The sequence below is a fragment of the Montipora capricornis genome, chromosome 3 (genome assembly GCF_036669925.1).
Source record: "Montipora capricornis isolate CH-2021 chromosome 3, ASM3666992v2, whole genome shotgun sequence".
NCBI lineage: Eukaryota > Metazoa > Cnidaria > Anthozoa > Scleractinia > Acroporidae > Montipora > Montipora capricornis.
Window position 1 is genome coordinate 25,654,841 of NC_090885.1, and position 9,512 is coordinate 25,664,352.

Genomic DNA, 9,512 nt, shown 5'->3' on the forward strand with positions numbered 1-9,512 from the left:
CGTAATTGCAGCCACTACAGGTTTTCCCGGCATGAAATGTCCAACAAGTACCCTTGGGAAAGGTGCGTGAACGAGAACGGGGTCGATTGTCATGGGTTTGGTGAGCGGGTATTTTCCCGCGGGAATTCACCATCGCCCTGAGCCATAGTTCCCAGTGAATTTGATCCCATGGGTGCTGTTCAGGGGCGGACTGCCTCAGAAAACGAAATTGCTCGTCGTAGAAAAGCCACTCACCCGACTTAAAGGCAATATCGCGCACTACTTCACAATACTTCATTAATTTTGGAGCATCCTGGGGCACCCTTTCTACATAAATTGCGACAAAAGTATTGAAGGCAGTTATCCACTGGGTAATGGTCTGCACCTTTTTAGAGGACTGCACGGGCTCTAGATGGAGACGGTTCTGTGAGGAAATAGTATTCCCCGGCGAGAGTGATAGTGCGAACTTTTCAGTCGGGGCCCAACGCCTAAAAGCGCCCCAAAGTCTACATATTCGTTTTGCCAAATCTTGGCTTTGATCTTAGCACTCACGCGTGATCCCAGGGAAATGGCGATGCTGGTAAATAATTGGCGGGGCCCATCTTCGGTCCCAGACAAGGTGCAAGATTCAAGCGTACCTGAGACTCCCGTGAGCGCCGTTACCTCGTCGTCCACCGCCTGATCATTGGGTGCACAATTGACGTGGAAGGAACTGGGGTTAACTCGTCATTGGTGCTGGAACGTCGATTCGCTAGGGCAGCATTCACGGCTTCAGTGACGGCCACAGAAATTGTAGTTGCCAGAGCCTCGACATTCACTTGCATAAGCCCAGAGTCGTTATTGGCTTGAGGAGTTGCAGATGAAGCCACGGAGGGCGTTGTAGGAGCCACTTCAGGGAGCTCAGATGGGCGTAACCGCTTTGAGCGACGAGAATTTTTTACCCAACGTGCGTTTCTTGGGAGGCATAGCTGCTGATGAAAAAGGCTACCGGAAAGATAAACTAAGCTAATTAAAAGGGAAGGGTGACTGCAAGTGTTACCCACAATGATTAGAAGTCAATTAAGAATCAACAGATGGCCCGCATCTGGTTAAACTGATAAGCTGAGCTATCTGAAAAATGAATCGGAGCAGGAAATTCCTCAGAGGGGCGTATTGTAAAATAGCCTGAATAAAAAATGACAACAGCGAGAGCGTGTGTGCTAGCGCAAAAACGTAACAAAAAGCCGAGTTCCATAGCGGTGTGAGAAAAAACAGAAGCCGAGTGCATTGGACACACCTAACCTACTCGGTGGTCGAAAGGATTGTACACCCGTATGGCTTCTGTAATTAGCTCACAATAAAAAACAACCAAAGCCGGTATAACAAATAACATCGGGCACACTGTGCCATCAGGCGGATATCCGCACATGATATAAGAAGTTGTGAACAGCGTGGAATGCTGCAGCCAAAAAGTCAGCAACGTGTAATTCCAACTGAAGGCTGATTCATTAAAATTAGATATTCATCGGCTTGGTGAACATAAACCGCAAGGAACTGGCGAACAAATAGCAAATAAATAGCAAATCTTTTCAATGATGAGAGATTGCGATTGCTTAAATGCTTTCATTGTGTAGGGAATGTAGGCATCTTAAAACGGCCCCCCTGAGGCTCCTAAAAAGTCGATAATGGCCGCGCGAGTTTAAATGAACGCCATCGCTGGAATAAAGGCTAACCTTGGTATTCCAAAACCCCTGTGCCTCCAATAGAAGGAGTACGGGAGTGGCTCTAGCAGGACCTTCAAGTACTTGACTAAATCGCGAACGCGTTTATTATACATAGGGCTCGATTCTCGATAAACAGTTTGGCAAACGCAAACACGTTTGACCTGAAAGCGGTCATGAAGCACAGTGACTAAATCCTCAATAGCAGAAGCTATCGACAACGGGTCAGCGTGTACGAGATCGTTCGATCCCAGCTGTAAAATGACAATCTGGGGCAGAAAAGACTCAACCATCGGTAAATCAAAGGCACGTGCCTTTGCAATAGTTCTACCGCCAACACCATGCCATTTGATTTCGCAGGCTTCGGCAATGAGAAAATTGGCGTTAAGGTCGGGATGAGAGGCAATAAAGTCCTTTAAACGGCGGATAAAGGAGTGGCCAAGAATCAATACCCGAGGTGGAGCCATGCCAAACGTTTAGGGAGAATAAAGCCCTCTAAAAAAGAACTTAAGCAGCATACAACTTGCCTGAAAAATCTTGATGATCCAAGTTTAGTCCGTGAAGGAACAGCTAAGAGCGCCAGTCACGAAGATTGCAATCCCTTAACTAGACCTCTCCTTACTCCGCCCTTATCTATGATTGGCTCATTTTTCTGGCTGAATGCATCTATTGACCCGAGGAGGTCAAAGTCGACGACATAAATAGCATCATTCCTTACAGTAATAATGCCCCTTTTTGTCCCAGGAGTTATAAACTGTCTTTGCTATTTATATTTCCCTCTTTTGATGGGTCATATCCCTTGTAACAAGTTGAAATGGAATCATGTATGGTGAATTTCAAAGGGGAATGCTAAACGTCACGCAATCTTCCGAAAGTATCACTTTATTTCAAGGTATGTCAAATCCAAAACACTGAACAAATCGTCTTGAAATTGTCATTATTTAGTACGATGTCCTTTCTCAATAATAAGCGTTTGTGGCGTGAGCTTCACTTCGCTGGACGTTCGACATCCACATTTTGGCGTTGTAATTGACCTTCTCGGTAGTGATTACTTGCGTTAAAATTTCTCTTTTTTTAGAATGCGTTACATCGAGGCCCGTGAGATATCACTTTCCCTGACAATATCATTCACTATCCGCCCTTCGCAAATAGATGGCAAGCGTTTACATGCCCTTATCTCGTTAGAAATGTTCTGTGTGAAAACCATGTTCGACACTGAAATGTCTGAAATCATACCATTGACTGCTAGATCACCGTAATAAAGAAAAAGGTGATCTAAGGGAATTAGTAAATCATAGACTGAAAGATAATTATCCCATTTCCATTTCATTTCTTTTTTCCCAATCCCCAGTGAGCAAATCTCAGTCCCAGTGACTCAGTCCACGATATTTACAGGTCTTAAGAGCCTTTCTGAAACATGACTTGGCGTTGAATCACCTTGACAGACAATGAAGTGCACGAGGCCCTCTGGAAAATTTCCAATTCTTTTCTTTAGTTTTAAGCACAAAGGGAGCTTTTCTGAGATCCCTCCTTCAATGAAATCAATGAGATAATATTTAAAAATATTAAATAACGTTTTCTGGTGTTTTCAATCTAAGGGAATTGGTTAATCATAGACTGAAAGATAATTATCCCATTCCCATTTCATTTCTTTTTTCCCAATCCCCAGTGAGCAAATCCCAGTCCCAGTGACTCAGTCCCATTTTCCCAGGGCAAAAACAGGCCAATTCCAGTACTCCTTTTACCCCTTCAGGACCCTCTTTATACCTTTCCTTTGACAAAAAATTACGCGAGGTCAGTTTTTTTGTGTGTGTTGTTTTTTTGCTACGAGGATAACAGCGAAAAAAGCACTACTTTGGCGCAAATTTTCTGTGATAAAAAACTTGTTCAGAAATCAAACGTCTACGTTAACAGCACACAGCAGGTTTACTCCTTAGTATCTAACTAGAAGTCTTCTTCTCACTACTCTTTCCGCCTACGGCCGCGCTTCAGCCATTTGATGAGAGCTAGCCAGTCTCAAGTTGGATTCTGGATTCTGGGTAATTTTGCCATTCCATGACAAGGCAAGACCCTCCATTCTCATTTCATAGATTTTTTTATAAGTGATCATGAGTGTTTATACTGTTTATAAGTGATCATGAGTGTCCAGTCCTACCAGCAAAACACAGCATCGTTATGATATTATATCTGCGCGCCAAAACCATAACATATTCCATCAAAATGGCGGGAATTCCTCCTCGGAGACGAGTTACTCGAAAGTCATAGCGGATCCGGCTATTTCTCGCGGTCGCGCTGTCAGTGAAACGGTGAATGCTGCACTTTATCGAGTAAATATCAAACTTGAGCTTCAATCATTTCAGATGGTATTCAAGGGAGAATCGCCCGTCATTTCTGTCAGAGCTCGCCGGATATACTTTATGAACACCCCGGGGGGGGGGGGGGGGGGGAACCCTTAGCCTATTCCAGAGCTAGTTTCAGCAGAATTCCTTCCATTTTCATAGGATATATTATCGTTTTGGCGCGCAGGTGGCACTAATAACAAATTTACGGACGTATACAGAACATGGACCCCAGGTCCATGGACCACCCCTGTGGACCCGGTCCATGGACCACTTCATGGGCCCGGTCCATGGACTACCCTTGTGGACCACCCCACATTTTGCAAAGTTACAAGTAGAAAAATCTTTAGACGAGAGAGAGAGGTGATCCTCTTTCACTTATCTGGACAATTAAAGCAACTGTCTGTTTATAGACACCTGAAAAATTCAGGTGACTTCAACAGGATTCGATCCCATGACCTCTGCGATGCCGGCACAATGATCTACCAAAAGAGCTTTGAGGCCACTCAGTTTGCTGGCATCATTTGTTCCGGTGAAGGACTTTCTGAATGAAATTAACTGATATTTGAAAAGCGGGTTATAAAAGAATCCCTTTGGAGCCACCGGAAAGGTGACGTACTGCCTGTAAAACAAGCAATTGCTTAGATCAGTAGCCCATATGAGCGAACAACAGCCCTATAATACCACTAATGAAACTCCTGCGGATCCCGATGGCCAATCAAAAGAAACTAACTTGACGTCTTAGCGTCACCTAACCGAAAATGCCATTGTCTTTTTACAGAAAAGGTAGTCTAAAAATAAATCGTACATGGGCTCCTAATCTAGAAACATATCGTGGCTCAGTATAGGAGTTGTTCGCTCCTTGTCATGGACTCCTGCTAAAATTTTCCAGATAAGAGCGAGGATCGGCACTTCTCCCTTGCGACTGAAGATTTTTCTTCTTGTAAAACCTATTGAATTTACAACTGAATTGAAATGAGGGGTGGTCCATGGACCGGGTCCATGAAGGGGTGCATGGACCGGGTCCGCAGGGGTGAACCATGGACCTGGGGTCCATGTTTTGTATACGTCCCAAATTTACGCTCGGCGAGGTGCAATTTCATTATTTCAGTAAATAATAAAATGACGCACCAAGGTTTCTTTATTATTTAGAAATAAGGCATTTACAGCCAACCTCGTTCCCAGGGTCTCTCTTCTCTGCCTCCATGGAGGCAGAGAAGAGAGACCCTGGGAACGAGGTTGATTTACAGCCTGTTTAGGTAACTTAATGATATGTAAATAATTGTTTTAAGGGACAGCCTGGTTTATAATTTATAAATTTATTAAGTTGCTTGATGAATTATTTATATCAAATTGTATACGTGTTTAGTATGATATAATATCATGTTTATGTATGCGTGTTTAGTATGATATACATATCATGTTTACTAAGAAGTAATGATTTACATATCAGTCAAAGAGTACTTGTTCATTATTTATATATAATTTTTTTGGACCTTCCAATTATTTGTCAATACCCAAAAACAGGCATGTACTAAGGCTAAATACAGAGCTCTCAAGTCTTAAAAAGTTTCCAAAGCATGAGATGCTTGGTGCAGATTACGCCAAGGGCGCAAGTGTTCCAAGTGTTCTGTGTTTCTTGTGCCGGAGGCGCCAAACAATTCTAGGGGGGCTCCGGGGGCATGCTCCCCCGGAAATTTTTGTTAACTTCTCAAATCGCTGGAAATGCACCGTCGAGTCCGCCATTTTCAGTTTCTTTCATGCTGCTTGCTAAGAGAGCCCATGTTGTTATGGTCAGGCTGAGCTAACATATCGGCCTATAATTCATATATTAACGAGTGAAAGTCCTGAAGAAACAAGAAAATTGGTCGCACACGAACAGATTGAACATTGGCCAAAGTTCAGTGCCAGTGAAGGAGCGAATTCGGAATTCATGAGCACTTCTGAAATCTTAAAGGGTAGAGTTACCTTCGAGAAAAGTGCCAATGCGTGAGAAATGCTTTTGTTGGTGTGAGAGCGTGAGAGCGTGAGATTGCATCGAATTGCGTGAGACTCAGACATACTATTGCTGCTTTGTGGAAAATATCTGGATGTTTTTGTTTACGTAATCTCTATTGCTCCTTTAGTTCGCCCCATGTAAGGTAATCCAAGAGAGTCCTGGATTCCAGATTCTACGCTGTGGATTCCGGATTCCGGATTCCGGATTCCGGATTCCGGATTCCATGTCTGAGAATTCCGGATTCCACGCTGTGGATTCCGGATTCCATGTCTGTGGATTCCGGATTCCACGTCCATGGATTCCGGATTCCATACATTCCAGTAGCTGGATTCTGGATTCCACAGACCAAAATTACCTGGATTCCGGATTCCGGATTCCGGATTACCTTACATGGGGCGATTTAGTGATCAGCCCTGTAAAAAGGTTTTTGAAAGAAATTTAACTGTCCTTTGGGATGCATCTTCTATGTCCAAGGGTATAATTAATTTGTGTCTCTTTTCCCGGGCTTTTTTCCCTCCTCATTGCGGAGTGAATTGAAATGAGAACCACATCGCAGAAAGAAGTTAGATGCACCAATGTCAGTTGAGGTCAATAATGTTTTCGCTGGCCTTCACACTCTTGCCAGTGTGTTGTTAACCAGCGAGGCTCCCTAAGATTTAAAGATAAACTGAATGAGAAAACGGAAGGGCCTGATACAACACTGTTCTCAGGGCTTTTCTGTAACGGTTATGCCAATGAACATCTTTCAAAATTCGTGGACCATTATCCCAAAGTCCTAGTACATCATTTATTTATTCATTTATTTATTTATTGCAATTTAATGGCAGAAAAACGTATATACAGGTATAATAAAGAGAGATAAAAAACGGCCTTAAGGAGAGTCTGCACAAGAATCCCAAACCCCATGTAAAAGCAGACCACCAAATACATATGATACAATGGAGATACTTATTATACAATAATAATAATAATAATAATAATAATAATAATAATAATAATAATAATAATAATAATAATAAAACAACCAACTAATTCAGTACAGTAAAATCATGATTTGCCCATAAGAAATTTCTTCACTATAAATTTAAAATTTCCAGTACAATATGCAGTACGAATGTCCACGGGCAAAATTAATATTCCATGAATCTACTATTCGATGGAAATAAGAATATTTAAGGGTACTAGTCCTTGCATATTTTTTCTTTAATATCAGATGATCATTTATGTCTAAAAGAGTAATAGTCACAGTTGGAGTAAAAATCTGCAAAAGAAACATCAATGTCAACAAGTCCTTTCAGTGCCTTAAAAAAGAAGGTAACATCAGTTCTTAAAGACTCCAACAACTGGGACCGTGAACTGCCGACAACGCCGTTCTTACACCAACATTCCGCCAGGAGCCCGTCACATAATACTTATGTACATCTTGTCAAGAGGGTCCTGAAGGGGTAAAATAGAACTGGAATTGGCCTGTTTTTGCCCTGGGAAAATGGGACTGAGTTACTGGAACTGGGATTTGCTCACTGGGAATTGGGAAAAAAGAAATGAAATGGGAATGGGATATTAGTCTTTCAGTCTATGATTAACCAATTCCCTTAGTTTGGAAAACACCAGAAAACGTTATTTAATATTTTTAAATATTAAATAACGTTTTCTGGTGTTTTCTGATGCCCATACCTTGCCCTCGAATTGCGGTCAATGATGTTCGAGTAATCTCGTATGACCCTCGTAGTCAAATCTTCTCGCTCTTCGGGAGGAAAGACAAGCAGCAGAGTGTGCACAGCCGTTGCAACCTAGCCAAAGTCTCTGAGCATGCGTATCCGTTTGTGTACAAGCAAAATGGCGGGAAAAGATCGACCTCGTCCCCTCGTCCCCGCCGTAGACAAGCCGCCATTTTGAAAGTCGCAGAGGAGAAGGCCCTGGGGATGAGGTTGGGGAGCAGATGGCTCGTCGTGCAGAACTCGCACCGTTGTTGTGGAAGTCAAGTATATTTCGGCTCAAAATGTTGTTCTTCACACCGAGAACTGTAAACTAGAATTACTGTTAGATTGTTCAGTAACCCAGGTGGAGAAGAATATTCGTAGAATATGTGGCATAGATGAATCAAATAAACCGGCGCAGAGGATTTCCAGATTTTTCCCTGGAAGTGTTTTACATCGATTTCATTGAAGGAGGGATCTCAGAAAAGCTCCCTTTGTGCTTAGAACTAAAGAAAGAATTGGAAATTTTCCAGAGGGCTTCGTGCACTTCATTGTCTGTCAAGGTGATTCAACGCCAAGTCATGTTTCAGAAAGGCTCTGTAAGACCTGTAAATATCGTCTTTAAACAGAGATCGCCAAGTGTGCCAGAAAGGGAAGCCCCACGGTCATGTACCTCATCAGGAAAGCAACTGCCACAGGAAAAGATCGTAAATAAATACACTGACTCTGGGAGTGACAAATAAGAAAATTTGCCAAAGCCGCTTAAGGTTGAGAGAATTGCTGTTACAGACAAATGACACAAGGCTGTCGAAAGGTGGAATAAGAATTGAATGTCTACGATGTGGGAAATCTCCGAAATTGGACAACTGTAAAAGGACAGGTCATTTAAAATACTTCCCCGGCGAGTTCATAATTGTGATCCGCGGAAGGCCAATGAAAAACCTAAGAAAATCAATGAGTATTTTGAGCCTACGGAGAAACGACAAAAAATTTTGGCAAGCGATGATGGTCCCGAACAAAGTTGCTTATTTCAAACAAGTGGTTCTCTTCTAGAGAACATCACGTGACAATGGACAATGGATAGAGATCGACCTATTTTGCAGCCTTTGTTTACAATAGATATTTTTCAATTTGTTTATATCTAAATCCTGACAATGTCTTCATAAAAGAAATGGACGATTTTATAACATGTACTTTACAGTGCGACGCGCCTTACCGTGGCCACCTGACTGATTTTTTACAAATTATCCGCCAATCATGTTGTGTGAATTTGATTGACAGTCATGCCTCCTTGCAAAGTTCGCACAGTTGTAAGTTGAACACCGTTGCATAACCTGTAGCATGGGTTGTTGAGTTGACGTATTTATACGTAATTGTCAACTGTGAACGTTTGTTGGGTGGCCACGGTAAGGCGTGTTGCACTGTAAGATGTATTATTGAGAATGTTTTTGTTGGCACATATTAAAAAAAAAAGAATGGAAATCTAATTTTAAAAGTTGCTCAGTGTTGATGTTGTTTTAAGGCTTAACCTCAAAGAAAATAAAAGTTCAAATTACCACCTTAATATCTGCCGTGAATCTTCGGGACATCGTTCGGGGTTGTTTTCGAAAGAGGTAACCAGTCTCAATTTCAAAAAATGTGACAACATGAAAACAACAGATCTGGTTATGTAGAACACTGGAATATTCCTGAAAAATGCCAGTGGGAATGGGATTTGGAAGCTGGAAAATGGGGTTCCGATAAAAATTGGGCTGGGAAATGGGATTGGTACCCCCCCCCCCCCTCCCCTTCAGGATCA